General features: G+C 42.2%; 1 pseudogene; it reads left to right on the top strand.

The window, feature by feature from the left end:
- Nucleotides 1-24,591, top strand: part of LOC141413633 (NACHT, LRR and PYD domains-containing protein 1-like) — a 125,402-nt pseudogene that overhangs the window by 28,394 nt on the left and 72,417 nt on the right.

The following is a 24,591-nucleotide window of genomic DNA, read 5'->3' as shown; positions in this document are numbered from 1 at the left end:
ACTATGTAGACCAAGCTGGTCTTGAACTTACTATGTAGCCTAGGTTGGACTTGAACTCATAATCCTCCTGCCTCCACTTCACCAGTGCTGGATTACAGAATGCACAAGCACACCTGGTTTTCCCCCAACAGTTTCTTTTCAATTTTTTTAAATTAGGATACATTCACTGCACAGGGGGGATTCATTGTGACAATTCCAAATAGGTTTATGTTGCACATTGGTTGGAGAACCTCTTCCCTTCAACCCACTCCCTGCCCTGCTTCAAGCAATTGCAAGAGGTTTCATTGTTCTACTTTATGTAGGTAAATGAAGTCAATCAACCATATTCCCTCACCTTAATCTCCTTCATTCACCCTCCCCCTCCCACAAGTATATCCCACAAACACACTGTACCAATTTTACAGTCTTTCATTATTAATTTCTAACTCAATGTTCAAAGGGGTTTCTTGATGTATCCTTCCCCACAGTTTTTTAATCACTCCCCTGTTATGAGCATCTGGGTTATCTCCAGTCTTTGCCACTGTTAACAGAGCTGCAGTTAACATCCTCCTCTGTGCATCCTGAGACACAGTGTATACTCTCCCCTAATTTCTGAGAATTACTGGATAAAGATTTTGTGTATTGCTAATCTTGCCCTCTAGTGAGGTTGTAATAATCAAGGATACAATGTTTGCCAAGATTAAATCAACCACAGTAAGCCTTGTTCCCAAGCACCCCATTATCACCTGCCTTGTGTACCTCCATCCTTGCTTCTCTTCTCACACGAGCTGTCCCATCCACTTTCTGTGATTTCTAGCCCATGAAGAGTGAGGGCTCTGGCTGCCCTGGGCATCATGAATCTTGACCTTTCCCCAGGCCCAGCAAAAGCAAACCAGTGGGCCCCCTCCTCAACTCCATTGTACATGCAGCTCAACTATGGGAGTCATATGGTTAGCCACCCAAATAAGACAAGGCAGGCTGAGAGCTAACCACCCTGTCAGCACAGCATGCAAGGTGTCAGGGATGGCCCTGGCATAGGACAGAGCATACACCAGACCCCAACTGCACTGGGCAGGCCAGGATAGGCCCTGACTTCTGAACCTGTCATACTCCCTCTTAACTTTGGTCCTTATTGTAGAAGCTCACTGATTTTTCTCATGGACAGGTGATGCCCTTAATGTTGACAGCCATCTGAGCATTGTATGTCTGCTGACTCTGAGTATTTGGCAGGGAAGTGTGGTTAACAATTAAACCCAGGAGTACAAATGGGCCATTGAGTAAGTATTCATACCAGGTTGATGTGGTGAGAGCCAGGATTCCTGTGAGTCCCACCAGGAGTGAGAAAAGGAGGCTGACTGCATCCTGAGGAGGTTTCTTAGCTGCAAGAGGAAATTAAAACCTCCCAGGTTACTGCGAGCCAGGAAAGTGTCTTTCCTCTTTAAATGTCAACCCAGGATCCCCAGTGGACAACAGCCATTAGAAAGGGTCAGACCCCAGTTACCCAAAGGAATGAGCCCTTGGAACAGTGACCCTGTGCATCCTCCTTCAAGCTGGTGGGCTGTGGCCTCATATCCAACTGCGCCAGCACCAGCCTGATGAGCTTGACCTGCAGCACAATCATCTAAGCGTCCATGGAGTAAGGCTGCTCTATGAGGGGCTTAAGCATCCTACCTGCCATCTCATGCTCTTGTGGTACGTAATGCCCTGTGGATTCCTTCCAGGAAGCAAGCAGGGGAAAAACAGAGATGGGATGCTAGGGATTGAGGCAAGGGGAGAAGAGGGGAAATGTATAGTCAGCCTGGCTCCTAACCAGCTGTGCCACTTACTCTGACACTGTGTGACCCAGGCAAGTCACTGCTTCTCTGAGACTCAGCTTCCTCATCTATGCAATGGGAATATCAAACCTACCTCACAAACTGCAATGAAATAAAATATATGCGTGTGAAAAAAGGACAGTACTGGGGAGAGTTGGGCATACTAGAATGACAATTATTAGTGCACTTGTATTTTCTAAGGGACTCCCAGGTTCTCTTCACTCCAGGGCAGTGCTGCACTCATTCATTTTTCTCACTCATTCATGCATGACATGGTTCCTAGTTGCCAAGCTCTGGACCAGGCCCTAGGTATCTGACAATGAACAAACACACCCTGGTTGCTCTTCTGAAGGGAAAAGAGACAGGCTTTGATCACCTGTCAGAATGTGAATGTGTATTCATAAGCTATGCTAAAGTATGTGCTATGAAGTGCACATACAGACTATTATGAGAGTGTAATGTTGGGAGGTGGTAGAATTGAATTGCAGGTTCCCAGCGGGTCTCTCTAAGGCCTAAAGAGACGTAGGAGCTGACTGGGCCAAGTAGGATCACAGTCATGGCCAAGGCACAGTGTGGGGAAAACAGAGAGATGTTCAAGCACTGGAGGCCAGACAGGCCCTGTGCGGCTGACATGGAGTGAGCCCCCAGCTCTGAGCTTCATGCAAGCCAGGAACATCTCCATCCTGCAGCCCTGGAGATTCATGTTCAAAGCAGCCACCACCATGCTGTCCCTTGGCCACTTCCTCCTCACTCCACCTCCCCAACACAAGCTTACAGACAACTGATATCTGAACACTTCCTCAGCTCCAGGCCAGGCCCTGCTAGGAGCTTAGAGAACTGCAGAGACTCCAGACTCCATATCCAGAGCCCACTGGTTCTGCATGGCTGGTGGAGAGGGTCCAGGAAGCCTGTGCCCTCTGGCTTTTCACCCAAACCTAATGCGGGAGTCAGGACAGGATATAGTGATAAAGAGCCTACTCTGAGGTTTTCCTGCCATGTGGGGAGCCAACAGGTGTACTGAATAAGCTGCATGTTTGGGTTTGGCACAGCCCCAAACCACAGAAGGGAGCAAGTATAGTTATGCCCAGTAAAATTGCACACTTGATCGGCACAGCCTCAGCTGCAGAAGTGGGCAAGATGCAGTACAGCTGTATTTTCCTTTAATGTTTACATTTGGAAAGAAGCTGTCAGAGGTTCCTCCTGTTCCCAAGGATCACAGTGTCACATCCCCTCGCCCCTGAGAAATGCCTCTCTGCCTCGTGTTGCTACTTTATATAATAAACACACTGGAGGTAGGGGCTGCTGATGTGTCTCCATCCGAGCACACAAGCCTACCTGGCCCCAGCTTTATGCATGTTTTGTCTGCTGTCTGTTGTCTTTTCTACATCTCCCATCACCCCCCAGTTTAGGTTTCTAGGACAAGCTCGTGCGGGACATGAGACTGCCACTGAAACTGGCCTTGACAGCAGCAAACTTTGCTCCCCAATCTGCTCCCAACTAAACCTTTCAGCTATCACCTTCTCCAGAGATGACTTCTGCTGGCAGATCTGGATTTAGGCCTCAGCTACACAGTAATTGTCACTTTGACCACCTCAGAGGGAAGCTGGCTCTCTGAAATCCTGGGAAGGTTTTGGCCTTCTTCCGTTCTGGAGCCTGGAGCTTGTTCCAAAGGAAGCGCTTTGCCTTCAAAGGCTCCATCCACCTCCCAGGGGAGGGCATCTCTGACAAGGTAATAGTAACAATGCCTAGGATCCTTCACCTCCCACCTTATCCTTCTTCACACAGCACATCAGGAGTGTTCAATCCCATGTCACTCTCTGTGAGTGCACAGAGAGACAGTAACTATCCCAGATCCCAGATTCAAGAGAAACCCTGGGATGTGAGGTCTGTGAGAATGGAATCAAAGCCAATGATGTAATTCAGTGGCCTAGCATGTGCAAGACCCTGGATTGGATCCCTACCAATGTGCACACACACACACACACACACACACACACACACACACACAGAATAGAACCAGGATTCTGTCATCACAGACCTTTCACACTCTGAGAAAGAAATCCCAGAACCCAGGACTTTCTTTCTAAATGGTCATTTTAAACAGCTGCCCAAGGTCCCTTTAGGAATGAAGATGAACTCCCTGCCCTTGTGAAGGATGCCTTCTGCTGATAAGAGCTACATCACCCATGATAACATCCCATCCTGGGACAGCCTGCAGCCAGTTACTAATCTGTGTTGGGTTTTAAAGGCCCAGCCTCTCATTGTAATTCTGGACAGTTCCTAAGGGTAATCCTGGCTTCAGAACTCCCTGTCACCTGGCTGAGGCCTCCACTGAAACTTCCTCACAGCCAGTGTCTCCCTGTGCCCAGTCCTGGTGTTGGCCCAAGAGCACTCCCTAGTAAGCCTTCTCACTCTAGTTCCACCTCAGCCTGATTCCTGAGACAGATTCCTTCAGCAAGTGGCAGAGTCCTGGATCCTGGACCCTATGGGCCTCAGGATCCTATGACAGATCCAAGAGAACCAGGCTTCCCTGTGCTTGCAGGATGGACCAGGACCCTCTGAGCAACCAGGTGAGGAAGAAGCTGAAGGCCCTGGAGGAAGAGAGACCTCAACTGCTCATCTCCAGCAGACAGTAAAGGGTGAACCAAAAACCCCTCTGACTGATCCAGGGCCAGTGCTGAACCCTTGTGAAAGGTCCAGAGCTTAGAGATAGTGAAAAAGACCTGGGGTGGTGGGAGAGACCAACATAGCCAGGAAGGAACCAAGAAACTGCAGCCAAAGTGATGGATAGGATGCTTTGGGTATTTAGTAAAAATAGAATAATATGACCTGCATTCTAAAACTCTTCCATTAGACAAATAAGAAGATGAAAAGGTTGAGTGAGTGGGTGAAATCTGTGGATCCAATATAGTGTGATAATCACAAGGGCCATTGCTACAGGTTTCTCAATGAAGAAAGAAAGCAATCACTACCAAGGGGAGACAAAGACACAGAAAAACTTTTGGAAAACAAAATCTGCATTGCCACTATCAACACATACACATACACACACAAGTACACACACCCTGAACTTGAGGGGGAGCCTCAGGGGAACTGGAGTCATCTTCCACTCCCAGGAAATGCTCCCTTGTTCTATCAGTTTGGCAAATTTCTGCCCATGATCATGATAACTGTCCCGGCTGCTGCACCTCACCTGAAATGGAACAGAAAGATACAGGCTTAGAAAAAAGCACTATTTGTAGATCTGAGGACATAGCAGTGAACAACCTCCAAGGAGCTCATCCAGCAAGAAGACAAGCACAAGTTCTCCCACAAGTCTGTGTCATTGCACCTGGGGTCAGTGTGAGTGCACCGATGGAACTGTTCAACTTGGCCCAAAAGAGTTGGCTGCGTTCTGGAAGATGGAAGGGTTGTTCGATTGAGAAGGGATTGATTCCAGGTAGAGGTAGAGGCTCAGAGGGAGGACAGAGCTCAGCTCCTTTGAAGCAGTTAAGAAGCCCAGTGTGTGGGGCAGCCCTAATCAAAGTGTTGAAGGACCAGCAGCATCAGCATCACAATCAACCAGGAACAGCTTCTTGGGCCCTCCTCCTGACCTGCTGAACCAGGATCTCTGGGATGGGGCCAGGTTCTTTCAGTGTGATCTGTGTTGTATCAAGCATGCAGGAGGTTTTTTAAGCACAATGATCTACAGGTCAGTGAGAGAGAAAATGTGGAATCGGAGGGACTGGACTGGACAGGGGCCATGTCAAGACCCTTTAATCATGTTAAGATTTTGTTTTCTCCAGGAGCAATGCAGAGATATCACAGGGCTTCAGCAGTAATGAGATGTGCTGGATTCATTTCATAAGATCAGCCACTGTGCAGAACATGGCCTGAGGGGGACAGAGCAGAAGCAGGGAACCTTTTGAAGGATGCAGCAATAGCTCAGGCCATAGATTCCAGGTCTGGGACTAGGATGGAGGCTGTGGAGGTGGAAAGTAGAAGATGGGAAGGAGAGCTACTAGGGAGCTATTGTCCAGGTTATTAGCTGTCAGGGTGGGCAAGTGTCTTAGTTTATTTTGTGCTGCTCTAACACAATACCTAAGACTAGGTATTTATAGAGAACAGAGATTATTTCATAATCTGAAGACTGGAAATTCTTCTGAAGACTGAAAAGTCTAAGGTCTGGAGACAGCCTTCTTACTGAGCTTCCTCCCATGGCAGAAGGTGGAAGGACCAAAGAGCACATGTGAAAGAGTAAGAGGGGGCAGAATTTGCTTTTATAACAAACCTACTTTTAAGCTGGGCACAGTGGCTCATATATGTAGTCCCAGCACACAGGAGGCTGAGGCAGGAGGATTGCTTGAGACCAAGAGTTAGAAACCAACCTGGGTAATATAGTGAGCTGCTGTCTTGAAAGAAAAAAGCAAAAAAGGAAGGAAGGAAGAAAACTATAACAAGCCCACTCTTGCCACAACAAATCCACTCCTGTGACAAAGACATTAAACTGCTTTTGAGTGAAGAGCCCTCACTCCTCTCACCTCTTAAAGCTCCTGCTTTAGAGGGGAAATGACAAGGAGCAACTGCGGGAGGGCATCCTCTCTAATCCCCTGCCTCTGATGTGGCACAGGGAAGGTTTCCTACCTAGAATCCTATGCATGATCCTCTTTTCCTCGAACCTGGAGGGGTTTCTACTTTCCTCCCTCCCAGCCATGGGAGCTGGTGCTGCCCCTCTCCAGCATCTATGACCTGCCTCAGACCCTGCACCAGGGCCTGGTTTCCCATCCTGGGTTCCCTAGGCCTAGGAATCTCCTCCCCATCCCTGCACATCCATCTTTTGAGCCAGGTTCCTCTCTCAATTTACCCACTGGGGACATGCTGAGAAAAACGACAGCTACTTCTGGACCAGTGAAAAGGGGAAGTGGACAGAGACTGGGTCAAGGGACAGTGGGTGGGTGTCCTCAGAAATCAGGCAAGTGGCCAGGAGCAGGCACAGAAAATGCAGACACACCTAGGCAGGGAAGCCATGGGAAGGTCCCAGCCATAGGCCAGTTGAGGGTGGGGGATGGGTCTGGGAGACCAGACTAGACAACAGAGCACTGCTGCCCAACTCTTCCAGAGGAAGACATCCCACAAGCATCACAAGTGGAACTCCTCCATCTGTCTTCTCCTGCCTGTCCAGGCAATCTGAACATGGAGCCTCCTGGGGACTGAAAATGACTTCTGACGCCCCACAATCAGCACGATACTCACTCTCTACACTGGGTTACCTCTACTTCTCAAGACAGCAGGCAGGGTCTGAACTAAAACTGGCTTTGTACCAGTCTTTCATTATGGAAAAAGAAGTTTCATTATGAAAAATTTCAAACATATATGAAAATAAAGAATATAAGGAACCTCCTTTTCCCATTACCAGCTTCAACAAACATTTTACAAAATTCATTTCAACTATTTTTCTTCCTTTTTCATTATTGTTACAGTATTTTAAATACAAGATTTTGATATTATTCTTAAATTTTTCAGTATGTATCCCCAAAAAAATAAAATAAAGACCCTTTCCTCCATCAATTGCATGGCATTAGGTCTCTCATATCATCTAAACCCAATATGTACTCAAATTGGTTCAACTGTCTGAAATGTGTTCTTGCTGCTGATTTGTTCTAATCCATACCAAACAAGGTTTGCTCATTATATTTAGTTTGTTATGTCTTAAATTTCATTTAAATCTCTCTTAATCTATATATTTCTATTGTTTTCACAACCACTATGTGCCTTATAAGCATGCTACTGGTAGCTGGGAACCTAAGATGGAATGAGGGCCCTGCCCCCCATGGCAGCATAGTCATAGAAGAAATAAATGTCCACAGTCAGGATTTCTTATAGAATATGTTGCCATCCAGCAAACACCGTCCCAGGTATTGTCTAGACTGGTGACAGTGTTACTCCTAACTTCCTACACAAGTTGGCATCCTGTGGCTCCAATAGGTTATGGTGTCAGGAACCTTAAAGAAATCACTTTAGATCTCTGAAAAGCATTTTAAGCCCCAAGATTATCAGTACTATTAGAAAGTATATTATTGCTAACTATTGGTAAATGAGACCCTTAAAAATGATAACACTTGCCTATTATATTATCATTGTCATGGAGACAGCTAATTGCCCCAGGCCTGTATTCAGCTGTAGGCTTGCATTAGATTGCTCATTACTCACTACCCTATGGGATGAGTGTTGTTATTTCCCTATTTACAGATGAGGAAACAGAGATGAAGAAGGTTAAATGATTTGCTCAGGAAATCACAGTAGAGAGCAGAGGAGCCAGGCCTGTGACCAGAGTCAAGGATGGCCACCCCTCTGTACCCACAGCTCCTGCACTGGTCTGGCATTCAGCAGGTACTCAGTGAGTTTGTGTGATTTGATATGTGCCTCTCCTTCTTCCCAGAGTTCACTCTCCCATGACTGGCTCCTACCACTGTACTACTACACAGGTCTCAGCTTTGTGGTGAGAAGGGCAGTGACCATCAAGATGGAATTCCATGCCTGGGTCCCCTTCCTGGGCAGGACTGTCATGCAGCACAGCTGGATGGTGGCAGGAGCTCTGTTTGACATCAAGACTGAGCAGGGAGCTGTGGCTGCTGTGCACCTCCCTCACTTTGTGGCCCTTCAAGGTAAAGGAGGGAAGGATGGGGAGGGGTGGTGGTCACAAGGAGCCTGACAGGGGGAATAGGATGATGGATGATGGGGAAAGAGCTCATGGCTCCCTGAGCAAGGCAGGGAGGGTTATGGAGGTGGAGACTAAGATTTTTCTTCAGTCCATTCTTCTCTGGACATATCTTTTATGAAGCACATATCTCTGAGCTTACCTGAAAGTTTCCCTAAATATAAAGTATTCTCTTCAATCACATCAACTGGCATTTATTAATGTTCTTTACATTGACTGTATCACTCAGGGTCCCAGAACAAAACATGTTTTATGCTCAGCTTTGATATTTGAAGAGATTTTTTTAAAGGAATGGATTGTGTACAAAGTAAGGCTGAGCAAACTAACAATGAATAGAGGGGCTTCCTGACCTCAGGCACCTCCAAGACTCCCCACAGATAATGTTCCAAGAAACACAAGTCACAGTCAAAAACCTCACAGCCAGTAAGCAAGCCACCATAAGTGAGAACCAAGAAAAATCTCAGGTACCAAAATCAGTCCTTTAAAACTTCAATGTTTGAATTATCAGACATACAGCAAAAAATAAGTGCATACAATGTGCTTAAAAACTGGTCTTAAATACATGAACATGAAGCATAATCCATTAAAAATGGTAAATTTTGAACACATGAGATTGAGAGAAAATACAAAAAAATACTTTTAAGAGATTAAGATATCATAAGAAGGCCTCATATACATCTAATTGGAATTCTAGAATGATTTGATAGAGAAAATGGAAAAGATGAAATTTTCAAAGAGATAATTGCCAAGACATTTCTACAATTGCTAAGAGATACAAGACTTCTCAGAATGAGAAATCCAGAAGAAAAAATCCAAAGCAGAAAGGAGAGAGAAGGGAGAGAGACGAACACTATAGCGAAACTACAAAATAACAAGACCTAAGGGAAAATCTTGACAGCAGCTAGAAGGAAAGGTTACCTAGGAAGATACTGATGACCTTTCACAGTGAAAAAGCAGAAGATGGTGGGATGATATCTTCACTGTCCTGAGAAAATAACTGTACTACAAGAATTGTACATAGAGTTAAAACATAAGGTTTTTTTTGAGACAGGATCTCACTGTGCAGCCCAGGCTGGCCTCAAATTCACCATCCTTCTGCCTCAGCCTCTTCAGTGCTGGGATTATAGGCATGAACCACAACACACAGCAAGAAAAAAATATTTTTAAGAAGAGGATAAAATAGACATTTTAGAGACTCCAAGATGGCAACTAGAGGTAGGAAGCAGAAAGTATGCTTCCTAAAGTAAAATCTTGGAGAGACACTGGAGATACACCTTACAGGAAAAACAACCAAGAGGAGGCAAAACTCTGACTTCTCCACACTCCCAGCCCACGCATAGCATCCCCACTCCACAGTAAACAAAGAAACCAGACTCCAGCTCCTACTGGCTCAAGAGAAGCAGACCACCAGGTGAGCTAAGTGGCATGTGGTACTCCCACAAACAACCCTGGGCCAGATCAGCATAGCCCCCTGGACAGAATGACCCCCATGCGGGAAAAAAGAGGAAAAAACCAAACTGAATCAACAACAACAACAAAAAAAAGACAAGTAGCAAAGAAGTTGGGGAGCCCTGAGTGCCAAAGAGGGAGAGAGGGGCACTCCCTCAAGGAACTTTAAATGAACAAGCTGGCCAGAGAAGGCAGGAGTGGCGGCACCCACCCAGCAACCAGGAGTGGGAAAGCTTGTAAAATTGTCTGTGTGAGGAAAATTCCAATGGAGGGGGTGAAGGGACACTTCCCACATGAACTGTAAATAAACATGCCAGCCGGAGAAGGCAGGTATAGCACCACCTCCTCCAGTGTGCATGGAGAGGGGAAAAGTTGTAACAGTGGTGGTCACGCCCAGGAGAACTCTAAATAAACAAAGCCTGTGGGGCTAGGTGAGTGTTAAGCTCACTCCTGAGATCTGCATAAATAAAGTCTCCAGCAAGAGCAGGCTGACAGCAGTGAGCAGGTGACCCACAGCCTCAGATAGACATTCACAGAACTGTATCCAGACGCTTTTTTTTCTTTTTTCCTTTTCTCTTCCTTTGATGAGACAATGACTGAACTGCAACTTCATGCTGAAAGACTTACTGAACTTGTACTGCATTTGAACTTGGGATATTTTGCTGTTTTACTTTTTTTGTTTGTTTTGTTTGGGGGGGGGGGTTCCTCTTTGATGAGACAACAACAGAACTACTTCTGAGACACCATCTCCAGGATTGGAGGCTGAGGGACTAACACCAAAATTATTAAGACTGAAACTTTATTGCAGTTGAACTTGGGGATTTTTTTTTAATCCTCTCCCTGTCTCTCTAGTGCCTTTTTAGCTTACTGTTGATTAGTACACTATCTCTCCAGGCTTATTTCTTTCACACTGTTTTTTTGTTGTTGTTGTTTGTTTTGTTTTGTTTTTACTTTGTTTGTTTTTCCCTTTTTCTTTACCTTCTTTGCTTTCCCTCTCCTCTCACCCTTCCATTCTAGATATCACCATTGTTATTGTTACAAGCTAGAAAATACTTAACTGCACACAGTGCAGGGACAGTAACAATAGCAAGGGCAATGATGCAAGATGGGAAAAAGAGGGAAACCAGTTTTCCCCCAGCAATAAATTAGTACAGGAACCAGAGGAAAATGAAGAAAACAGATACTCAGATCCAGACTCCAACAAAACGAAGATAAACTATGCCAAAGAATGCAATGAAGCCCACAAGAACAATCTGAAAGAAAAAAATCCTGCAAGTAATCAATGAGAATTTTATAGAGCTGATACTAGATATGGTCAACCAAAATGTACAGGAGACACTCAAGAAATTCCAAGACAACAAATAGAGAATTTTAGAAAGCACAAGAACAAATAAAACAGACAACAAAAGCACTGTATAAACACCAAAGTGAAACAAAGAACACGATTAATAAAGAGATAAATGAACTCAGGATGAAAATAGACAATATTAAAGGGGAAGTGACTCTGGATATGGAAAACCTCAGAAAAAAAGAACAAAACAGAAATGCAAAACAAAATGGAAGGCCAATCCAGCAGAATAGAACAAACAAAAGACAGAATCTCAGAACTCAAAGATGAAATGGTAATTAAAGGAAAAACTGAAGAACTATTAGTTAAACAACTCAAGACCTGTGAAAAGAAAATGCAAGAACTCACCGACTCCATCAAAAGACCAAACCTGAGAATCATGGGCATTGAAGAAGGAGAAAAGGAGCAAGCAAAAAGAATGCAACATAATTACAGAAAATTTCCCAAATCTAGAGAAATCTATGCCCACACAAGTGCACAAGGCCTCCAGAACACCAAACAGACCTGACCAAAATAGAACTGCCCCATAGCATATTGTCATTAAAACAAGTACAGAGACTCGAGAAAAACTATTGAAGGCTGTAAGAGAGAAAAAACAAATAGCATACAAAGGTAAACCCATCAAAATCACAGCAGACTTCTCAACAGAAACATTAAAACCAAGAAGAGCTTAGGGTGAGATCTTCTGGGCAATGAATGAAAATAACTTCAACCCTAGAACACTCTACCCAACAAAACTATCATTTGAAATAGATGGAGCAATAAAGGTCTTCCATGATAAGCAGAAACTATAACGATATATGAACACAGAGCCACCACTACAAAAGATTCTTCAAGGGATTCTGCACACAGAAAGTGAAACCCAAAATAACCATGAAAGGGCAGGCAGTACCAAACTACAGAAAAAGAAAAAACAAGAAAGTATTGAGTAACATTGATTTAGGTACACACAATCAAACCTTCAAAAAACTTAAACAACTAAACGACAGGAATCACCAATACCTATCACTATTAACACTTAATGTTAATGGTCTTAATTCCCCCATCAAAAGGCACTGTTTGAAGAACTGGCTTAAAAAGGAAGATCCAACAATCTGTTGCTTACAGGAGACCCATCTCACTGATAGAAATAAGCACAGGCTTACAATGAAAGGCTGGAAGAAGATTTACCAAGCCAATGGCCTCCGAAAACAGGCAGGAGTAGAAATACTTATCTCTGACAAAGTAGACTTCAAACCTACACTGATCAAATGAGATAAAGGACATTCCATACTAATAAAGGGGAAATAGACCAAAAGGAAATAACAATTATCAACCTATATGCACCCAATGTCAATGCACCCAATTTCATCAAATATACCCTGAAGGACCTAAAAGCATATATTAACTCCAACACAGTGGTTGTGGGAGACTTTAACACCCCATTATCATCATACATAGGTCATCCAAACAAAAAATCAATAAATCCTAGATCTAAAATATACCATAGATCAAATAGACCTACTTGATGTCTACAGAACATTTCATCCAACTTCTACACAATATACATTCATCTCAGCAGCCGACAGAACCTTCCCCAAAATAGATTATATCCTAGGGCACAAAGCAAGCCTCAGCAAATATAAGAAAATAGAAATTATACCATGCATTCTATTTGATCACAATGCAATAAAACTAGAACTCAACAACAAAAATAAAGACAAAAAACATGCAAACACCTGGAAACTGAATAACTCATTGCTTAATGAAAATGAGTCTTTGATGAAATAAAAGAGGAAATTAAAAAGTTTCTATAAGTTAATGAAAATGAAAACACAACCTACTGGAACCTAGGGGGACACAGCAGAGGCAGTCCTGAGAGGAAAGTTTATAGCCATGAGTGCATATATTAAAAAGACTGAAGATCTCAAATCAATGACCTAATGCTACATCTCAAACACCTAGAAAAACAAGAACAAGCAAATCCCAAAACAAATAGAAGGAGAGAAATAATAAAAATAAGAGCTGAAATCAATGAAATACAAACCAAAAAATACTTACAAAGAATTAATGAAACAAAAAGTCGGTTCTTTGAAAAAATAAACAAGATCAATAGACCTCTGGCAAACCTGATAAAATGAGGAGAGAAAAATCCCAAATTAGTAAAATCAGGAATGCAAAAGAGGAGATAACAACAAACACCATGGAAGTCCAGAAAATCATCAGAGACTACTTTGAGAACCTACATTCAAATAAATTTGAAAATCTTAAAGAAAAGGACAGATTTCTAGATACTTACAATCATCCAAAACTGAACCAAAAGGACATTAATCACCTGAATAGATCAATAACACAAAATGAAATTGAAGCAGCAATTAAGAGTCTCCCAAAAAAGAAAAGTCCAGGACCTGACAAATTCTCTGCTGAATTCTATCATACTTTTAAAAAAGAACTGATACCAACCCTCCTTAAACTGTTCCATGAAATAGAAAAGGAAGGAAAACTGCCTAACACATTTTATGAAGCCAGTATTACATTTATCCCCAAATCAGGCAAAGACACCTCCAAAAAGGAGACCTATAGGCCTATCTCCTTAATGAACATTGATGCAAAAATCCTCAATAAAATAATGGCAAAACGAATTCAACAACACATCAAAAAGATCATTCACCACGACCAAGTAGGCTTCATCCCAGGAATGCAGTGATAGCCCAACATACAAAAATCAATAAACGTAATAAACCACATTAACAGAAGCAAAGACAAAAACCACTTGATCACCTCAATAGATGCAGAAAAAGCCTTTGATAAGATCAACACCATTTCATGATAAAAGCTCTAAGAAAACTAGGAATAGAAGGAAAGTACCTCAACATTATAAAAGCTATATATGACAAACCTACAGCCAGCATTATACCTAATGGAGAAAAACTGAAACCATTCCCTCTAAAATCAGGAACTACACAAGGATGCCCACTATCTCCACTCCTATTCAACATAGTACTGGAATTCCTAGCCAGAGCAATTAGGCAAGAAGACAGAATAAAAGGAATACAACTATTTGTATTTGTCAAAATATCCCTATTTGCAGACGACATGATTCTATAGCTTAAAGACCCAAAAAACTCTACTCAAAAGCTCCTAGACACCACCAATAGCTATAGCAAGGTAGCAGGATATAAAATCAACATAGAAAAATCATTAGCATTTCTATACACTAACAATGAACAAACTGAGAAAGAATATGTGAAAACAATTCCATTTACAAGAGCCTCAAAAAAAATCAAATACCTAGGTGTAAACCTAACAAAAGATGTGAATGACCTCTACAAGGAAAACTATAAACTTCTGAAGAAAGAGATTGAGGAAGAATATAGAAAGTGGAGAGATCTCCCATGCTCATGGACTGGTAGAATCAACATAGTAAAAATGTTTATACTCCCAAAAGTAATCTACATGTTTAATGCAATTCTCATCAAAATCCCAATGACATTTATTAAAGAGATTGAAAAATCTACCATTAAATTTATATGGAAACACAAGAGGCCATGAATAGCCAAGGCAATACTCAGTCAAAAGAACAATGCTGGAGGTATCACGATACCTGACTTCAAACTATATGACAAAGTAATAACAATAAAAACAGCATGGTACTGGCACAAAAACAGACATGAAGACCAGTGGAACAGAATAGAGGACCCAGATATGAAGCCACACAACTATAACAAACTTGTCTTTTACAAAGGCGCTAAAATATACAATGGAGAAAAGACAGCCTCTTCAACAAAAACTGCTGGGAAAACTGGTTAGCAGTCTGCAAAAAACTGAAACTAGATCCATGTATATCACCCTATAACAATATTAACTCAAAATGGATCAAGGATCTTAATATCAGACCACAAACTCTAAAACTGATACAGGAAAGAGTAGGAAATACTCTGGAATTAGTAGGCATAGGTAAGAACTTTCTCAACGGAACCCCAGCAGCACAGCAACTAAGAGATAGCATAGATAAATAGGACTTCATAAAACTAAAAAAGCTTCTGCTCAACAAAAGAAATGGTCTCTAAACTGAAGAGAACATCTACAGAGTGGGAGAAAATATTTGCCAGCTATACATCAGACAAAGCACTGATAACAAGAATATATAGGGAACTTAAAAAACTAAATTCTCCCAAAACTAATGAACCAATAAAGAAATGGGCAAGTGAACTAAACAGATTTTTCTCAAAAGAAGAAATTCAAATGGCCAAAAAACACATGAAAAAGTGCTCACCATCTCTAGCAATAAAGGAAATGCAAATTAAAACCACACTAAGATTCCGCCTCACCCCATCATTAGCAATACCAGTAACAACAGGTGTTGGCGAGGATGCGGGGAAAAAGGAACCCTGTTACACTGCAGGTGGGAATGTAAACTAGTACAACCATGCTGGAAAAAAAATTTGGAGGCTACTTAAAAAGCTAAACATTGATCTACCATTTGATCCAGCAATACCACTCTTGGGGATATACCCAAAAGAATGTGACACAGGTTACTCCAGAGGCACCTGCACACCCATGTTTATTGCAGCACTATTTACAATAGCCAAGTTATGGAAACAGCCAAGATGCCCCACTACTGATGAATGAATTAAGAAAATGTGGTATTTATACACAATGGAATTTTATGCAGCCACGAAGAAGAATGAAATGTTATTCTCTGGTAAATGGATGGAATTGGAGAACATCATTCTGAGTGAGGTTAGCCTGGCTCAAAAGACCAAAAATCGTGTGTTCTTCCTCATATGCGGACATTAGATCAAGGGCAAACACAACAAGGGGATTGGACTTTGATCACATGATAAAGCGAGAACACACAAGGGAGATATGAGGATAGGTAAGACACCCAAAAAACTAGGTAGCATTTGTTGCCCTCAACGCAGAGAAACTAAAGCAGGTACTTTAAAGCAACTGAGGCCAATAAGAGAATGGGACCAGGAACTAGAGAAAAGGTTAGATCAAGAAGAATTAACTTAGAAGGTAACACACATGCACAGGAAATCAATGTGAGTCAACTCCCTGCATAGCTATCCTTATCTCAACTAGCAAAAACACTTGGTCCTTCCTATTATTGCTTATACTCTCTCTAAAACAAAATTAGAAATAAGGTCAAAATAGTTTCTGCCTGGTAGCAAGGGGGTGGGGGAGAGAGGGAGGGGGTGGGGGGAAGAGGGAGGGTATGGGGGGAGGGGGGAAAAATGACCCAAACATTGTATGAACATATGAATAAAAAAAAAACTTACTAGGATAATGACAAAAAAAATCTAAACATTGATCTATCATATGATCCAGCAATACAACTCTGGGGATATACCCAAAAGAATGTGACACAGGTTACTCCAGAGCACCTGCACAGCCATGTTTATTGCAGCACTATTCACAATAGCCAAGTTATGGAAACAGCCAAGATGCCCCACTACTGACAAATGGATTAAGAAAATGTGGTATTTATACACAATGGAATTTTATGCAGCCATGAAGAAGAATGAAATGTTATCACTCGCAGTTAAATGGATGGAACTGGAGAACGTCATTCTGAGTGAGGTTAGCCTGGCCCAAAAGACCAAAAATTGTATGTTCTCCCTCAAATGTGGACATTAGATCAAGGGCAAACACAACAAGGGGATTGGACTTTGATCACATGATAAAGTGAGAACACACAAGGAAGGTATGAGGATAGGTAAAACACCCAGAAAAGTAGATAGCATTTGTTGCCCTCAATGCAGAGAAAATAAAACAGATACTTTAAAGCAACTGAGACCAATAGGAGAATGGGACCAGGAACTATAGAAAAGGTTAGTTCGAGAAGAATTAACCTAGAAGGTAACACACATGCACAGGAAATCAATGCGAGTCAACTCCCTGTATAGCTGTCCTTATCTGAACTAACAGAATCCCTTGTTCCTTCCTATTATTGCTTATACTCTCTCTTCAACAAAATTAGAGATAAGGGCAAAATAGTTTCTGCCTGGTAGTGAGGGGTTGAGGGGGCAAGGGAGGGAGCAAGGGAGTAAGGGAGGGGGCCGTGGGAAGGGAGGAGAAATGACCCAAACATTGTATGCACATATGAATATAATAAAATAAATAAATAAATAAATAAGATAGACATTTTAGACCAAACTAAAACAAGAGGTTTCACCATAAATAAATGCTTATTAAGAGAAATTCTAAAAAAAAAATTCTAAACAATATAACTCAGGCAAATGGAAAATGATTCCTGAGGTGTAAGAGGGAATGATCAGCAAAGACATTGGAAACACATACAAGTAAATCTGACAAAACGTGGACTAGATAAAGCAACAATATTCAGTTCTCATACGTGGGAGTTTTCAAAAGAGAGAAATTCACAAAGAACTTCAAGTGAAGACTCTGTTCTCAAATTGCTAACTAGCTAGGAAGCAAGACATTTATAAGAACAAATGTGGGGGCTGGAGGTGTAATGTCTGCCTGGCTGGCAAGCACAAGGCCTTGAAATCAAACCCCAGTAACCCTAAAAAAAAAAAAAAAAAGAATAATTGTGTAGGGACTGCTTAAAATGGAGAACAAAGAGCCTTCTGCAGTTTAAGAAAACATTTACCAAATACAATGACTCTTGGAATCATTGTATTTAAATGCATTTCTGGGTTATTTGCTTGTCTCAGTAATATAGTATATGAAGCAAAATTTCCTGCAAAAAAAGCAGAACCAATCCTTTGGGGACAGATATTTGAAGTCAAAGAGTCCATGAACTATTTAAAGTTGCTACTGCTTAACCACATCTCTTCATTAGGGAGGATAAACAGGAAATGTATGTTGATAATCAAAATGACAGACGGTAAATCATAATTGGCATTGCTTTTATATTTGTTTAAAATTGTGCAAAACACTATTTTTTGTTCTTTTATGAGCATGTGCCTTAGAAGGAAACTAACAGAGTTTTATTTATTTGTTTATTTAGTTATTTTTTTAATTTTTAGAGTAGCTAGCAACTGAACACAGAGCCTTGCACATGAACAGCATATGTTCTGGCACTGAGTCAGTCTCCCTCATGGATTTTAATAAAACAAAAGGAAATAAAATTATTGGGAAAAAGAGACAGATAAAATGAAATAAATATTGACAATAAGAGCAAATACGAGTGTTAATAGATTCTAAGACCATCTTATAGTCTAGACAGAAGCTAATGGCAGGGCCAATGTCCAGACAGATGCCAAGCACTACTCTCCAGGTTAAATGCTGAAATGTATGTACTGGTCAGTGTTGACCACAGAGGCGGGGAATGTGGCCCAGGTGCGGAACTGCATCACTGGGGTGGCAGAGGCAGCATTGCTTGAATCCAAACCAGAGTGGGCAGGAGTGTCTGGGCCTGCCAGGCAACAGGACAGGGCATCCAAGTCATGCTGTTGGCAGGGGCTGAGACACAGACTGTCCACACCAAGCCATCTAGATAGAGCTGGCATCAGATGAAACAGCCACAGCTGGGTGTCAGGGACCTAATGTCTACCAATTTAATGAGAAAGTTAAAAAAAATTGATGCTGTTTCTCACATGAAATCCTAACTGAGACAGGAGTCTCATGTAACTGGTGACAGAATGATTTGACATATAATTTGTGTTATAGTTTATATGACTTGTAAGCACTTTTATGATGAATACATTTTAGTTACATAATAAAAGGGGCTTTCCAATTTTTCATTTATATATTAATTGATATGTAGATTACTAGTGCCATCCTAATACTTCCATGAATTTAGTATGGCAGGATTCAGCTAGCCTCAGCATTGGGAGAACACCCCGACCATGCCCTGGTCAGTCTCATCCATCCATCAGGTGGGCCTTGAAAATTAGAAAGGTCACTTGCTATGAGTCAAATCTGGACAGGAGTGAATTCACCAAGCCAGTGCACTATTCTTTTGTTGGGGCCAGCTTGGCTATTTTCCTGGGATTTACTGTGTCTGGTATTCACCCTGGTTTCCCCACTCTGAGTCTACAAGCAGCTTACTGCTAGCTCTGCAACACTGAAGCCACCTGCTAGCCTTGCAAAGTTCCGGCAACTGTAACCACATAGTAAAAGTGGGGGAGTAAGAGGGGATAAGGGGCAAACTCTGTAAGTATTTAACCAAGCCCCTGACACAGATTGGGGCTCAGGGCTTTGAGAAATTATCTCCCCTGAGTCCACTAGTGTAATAAACTCCCTGCTTCCAGTAAAAATGGTCTTGGTGACTTTGTTTCCCTCATTGTTCCCTCAACACTTTGAGGGGTCCTAGGACATGGTTGATCATAACAACTGTGGGCAATTACAGAGAACTGTGTGCCAGGTACCATGCAAGTATTGCACATGGATTTATATCATTCCAATTGTGATAAAGACCCAGTGAGTTAAGTGTAATGGTTTCCCCCTGGTGTACCAATGAGAGAAGTGAAGGTCAGAGAAATGAAGACCTTTGTCCAGAGTTGGGATTCTAAGCCAGGTCAAGTTAATCCAGGGTAGGAGCTGCACCTCTACCCAATCCCAATCCTGCCCATCCCATGCCTCACCAGCCTTCCCTAATGCACATTCTGAGCCTCACCCTATAAGCACACAATACTCCCTTTGGACTCTGTGCATAGAGAAGATATGAAAAACACAAAGGCCCCTTATACCCAACCATGCCCATGACCTATGAAACCAAACTCTAGATTGGACAGGGTCCTGTTTAGGAATCTCTGCTCTCTGCCATCTGGGTTGCAGCTATGTGTTGTCTTGGAAATGATGACCTCACTGTCTCAGGCAGCTTCATTGAGGGTACTAGCTGCTTTTCACCATTATTGGTGAGGATCTATATCAAGTTATTAAGTTTACACAGTGAATTTTCCCCTCTGAAGACAGAGGTTAGAGCTTTTAGCATCTCGGTTTCACCCCAGGATCTCACACCCTAGGCACCTCCCTGCAGTACATCTCCATTAGTTGTGGGACTCAGCACAAAGTGGAAACAGAAGACTGCTGGTTCAATAATGGTTAAAAACATCAAGAAGGTGACAGCAAAGCATTAAACCAAGAACTTGATCCTTATAAGTGTATAGCCTGTGTGCTTGCACAGACCATATGTCCATGAAACTGGCCCTGTCCCCTTAATCCTACCATCATCTCCTTCAGTATGCACAGATCCCTGATCTCCACAAGACCCTTCCTCCCAGAAAGTGAGCCCTACCCCCTGTTTCTGTTGAATTCACTCCTTCCCACCCCACCCCCAAGAGCTCACTAGATGAGATTGCTGGGAACAAAAATGACACCCCACCTGTTCCAGAACTGTTGGTTCCCTAGACCTGGAATCTTCTGATTGTAGAACAGAGAGCCCTGAAACTCCTCAGGTTCAGCAAAATGCATCTTCAATAGATCCTGGTACCTTTTTCTTCTCAGACCACAGCATTACCAGGAAGACTGGGCCAAATTGAAGAAGAAACAGAAAGAACCACATCAGCCATGTGAGGTTGTAGTTGTCCCAGCCGTTTCATCCATTATAGTATCAAGGAGACATTGATACCCCAAATATTTAACAGACACAAAGTCAATCTTCATAATGACACCAGGAAATAGACCCTCCTTTGTTGCTCTTGACAGATGATTCACAGGTAACTTCTTCAAGAGTCCTACACCTGGCAAGGACTTTTACTGGGAATTGAGCTCAGACCAACCATATCACTTACCTATACTACTAGAAAGCTTCCTGTGCCTTCTCTTTATGTGATGTGAGTCCCATTGTCCTTCCTTGAGCAGGAAAGTCAACAGCTCACCTGAGCTGGAAGATACTAGCAGCTCACCCAGTAGGAGGCCACAGCCAAGTGGCATCAGGTCACGGGCCCAAGGACAGGGTCTAAAACACAGAGAATCCCCTAGAAATGGGAGCAGCAGTGCCTGAGGCAAACAATAGGCAAGAGTTGGGGGGAAAAAGAGGCAGGCAAGGGCCTTCCCCTGATAGCCCTTGTGTTGCACTGGACTGTGTTCTGTTCACTATCTGTCCTTCTTGTTGGGTTATGAGCTCCACAATTGCAGAATTGTGCATCTCAGTTCCTAGCTATATCCATGGATGGATATAGGGCCCTGGGACCCAGACGCTGACACAGAAACACTCCTACCTCATAGTGAGTTCTGAATATGTCTAGTTAGACCAATCAAAGGCAGCTCCAGGCAGAGGTCCTGGTCTTCCTGCCAATGATATTTCAAGCATCTTCCCTTCGGACCATGTTCTTCCCTGTTGCTTCCCTTCTCCTCCAATAGCAGACAAATGCACTGTTAGGAGACTGGGAGAAAGTGATTCTGCTACAGTCTATGGAAAGGAAAAATATGTAAGAATGACAGTCACCAGCTCATCCTGGATGTCCCAGGGCTTTCCTAGATTTAGCAATGCAAGTTCTGTATCCCAGGACCCTGACCTGAGCAAGCCAGACCATTGGTCACCACAGAAAGAAGATAAGTTGGAGAGGCTCAGTAGCTTCCAGAATTCAGCATGGCACAGAACATCTGTAAGTGCCAGGATCTGGCACTAGGGCTGTGGTCCTGGGAAAAGTGCTTCAATCACAGGGCTTCATGCCCCCCATCTGGCACACAGTACATTCATACATGCCATTGCTATGAACATCCAGGTGAGATTATCACCTAGTACCACTGATGGCAGTGCCAAGAAGCACCACCTCTAGGTGAAGCAATTTAGGAGAGATTAAAAGATTATATCTTTCCACATTCCTTTCTCATTCCTTGGTACTTATTGATTCCAAAGGAAATAGAAAATCTCTGCAGAAATGCATGCATTGCAGTACTACTTATCATGATACAAAGAGGGAAGCAAATGCACTGCTGAAATCAGAGGCTGATGGTGAGTTATGCAGTGAAACATCCACTGGCAGGGATTATTTTCTTTGGTTATGAGAACAATTTGACAGATTCTTGTGACAATTTAAAATAATGTCATAAACATAAAGACAAGATCATCTTGTCAAGCAAAGCCAGGTTCAGAAAGACAAAAGTCACATGTTTTCTCTCATGTGTAGAAGATAGATCCAAAAGAAACATATACACAAAAAAAAAGATCATATGTGTGTGTGTGTGTGTGTGTGTGTGTGTGTGTGTGTGTGTGCATTTATCAGTAGAGGACTATTTGAGGAGACTAGGGGGAGGAAGGAGATGAAAAGAGAATGATACAAAATGAATAATATTGAAATACATTGCATATGTGTAGAAAGAAGGCATAATGAAACACACTAAAAACTGTTAAAATAGTAGGAAGTCGGGAAGGGTAAGGAAGACTAATACAGAGGTTAGACTAAAGTATAATATATTCACAAGTGAAATAGAAGAACAGAAATGTAAAACATGTCTAGTTGGTGGGGGGGTACTAGTAGGAGGGGAAGTGTGAATGGAGAGAGTAAAAGAGAGTGAATATGGTCAATGTACTTTATATATGTCTATGAAGATAGAACATTAATACCTCTCAAAATCATTTCTAAAAGGATGTAGGGGGATGAAGGGGAATGATGGTGGGAATGAACCTAACCAAGGTATATTACAATATAGAAATGTCACAATGAAACCTCCTGTACAGCTAATATTGCTAATAAAAATGTAAAAAAAAAAAAGCAGGAAATAATACTACCTGGACTAGGATAGAAACTTGAAAAGGTGTTGCTGTGCAGAATGACTGTCACAGAAAAGTGAATGATAGTAATAACAGTATTATTTGATTTGTGACATTCTTAGGATACTTCTTCCTCACTTTCTACATGTACAATACTGCAATAATACTTTTCATACAAGATGATGCAATTAGTAAATGGTAAAACTTAAGTAATTGTCTCACGGCCCCTTCTAGAATTCCCACCATTCAGTGATGTTCTAATGGATGCCCACATGGACAAAGGACTTACTCCAGCTACTTGGACATCTTGATGCCAAGAAACCACCTGCATAGTTGTTGCCAGGCAACAAAGGGTTGGAGACTGGCTTCTGATCTCTAGGCTAGTGTCTCTCCCACAAGTCTTCAATACCTCAAGCTCTCTCTTAGTGCTTCATAGTCACAACCTGGTGTTTAGGTCACAGACTGCAATGAAAAATAGCAATTCTGCCTGATTTAGACAGAAAAGGAATATATCAGTACAGTCTTGAATAGCCACAGAGTTAACAAAAGGTTATACAACAAGTATAAGAGGGAAAAAAGACTGCAAACCTGTCAGAGTCAGCAATGGGACCTTGCCTGTGTGAGTGGGTACCTGGCCTTGTGAGAAAGCCAGACATCCAGAAAAACAGTATTCAAGATTCCCAGATGGCTTCGTGTCCTTCAGATGTAAATAAGAAAGTTATGTTGACCATGTGCTTCTCTTGCTTCTCTGTTCCTGTTTTAAAGGAGACACAACAAATAGTTAATTTTTAACTGTGGTCCCCTGTGCTAATGTAACCTTGACACGTAATACTTGGCATGCTTTTTCTGACCAAATGCTCTGTGTGTAAAAGGAGTTTATAAAAAGCAATGTATACTCATTAAAGTGGCTATTGAGCAGGACTCAGTAGTCCCTTCATCTTTTTACAGCTTCAGTCAACCAGGTTCCACCAGTAAATGGCATTACATTTGGCACCTGAACAGGGACCTGAAGGAGAATTTTGAAAGTGACACAAAGACCCTCACAGAGGAGGTAAGTGAGACAAGAAGGGGCAAAATCACTGCAGAGTCCAGCCTTTTCTTTCACTCATGCATCATTTTTTATTATGAGGAGGAGCTCGAGTTTCCAAACAGCAGTTAAAGGACTGCTTAGAAGTAATTTGTGAGTATAATCCTTGGTTTCCTGAGGAAGGTACTTTAGATGAAGAAGTTTGGGAGTGAGCATGTAAAAATTAAAAAGGCATACAAACAGGGAGAAAAGATACCTGTTCATTTTTGGATAACGTGGGCTCTGGATAAATCTGTAATTCTTATAGTTGGGGGAGAGAGAAGGGAAGAAAATTTAGAAAAAGATACTATAGCCTCCCTTCATGAGTATGAATTAGATACAGGAGATATGAAAAAAATCACTAAGGGAAGTAAAAGGTGCTTTAGTTATGGCTTTACTGTGCTGGAGGAAACTGAAAGTAAACCCCTGCCACTTGCAGCACCAGCAATTACAACCGCTCCTCCAAGAAAAACTGCTGATTTTTTTCCTCCTCCCCCAGAGGAGGAGGATTGGAATGAAAGGGGAAACATTGAAGAGGAAATGCGTTACTTACATATTCACCCCAACAAGGGCTTGGGGAGAAAGAATGAACCTTCAGTAACAGCTCGCATTCCCATCCCCCCATGG

Source organism: Castor canadensis, chromosome 11 (genome assembly GCF_047511655.1).
Source record: "Castor canadensis chromosome 11, mCasCan1.hap1v2, whole genome shotgun sequence".
Lineage (NCBI taxonomy): Eukaryota > Metazoa > Chordata > Mammalia > Rodentia > Castoridae > Castor > Castor canadensis.
Note: the sequence above shows the minus strand (reverse complement) of the source record. Positions and strands in the feature narration are given on the sequence as shown.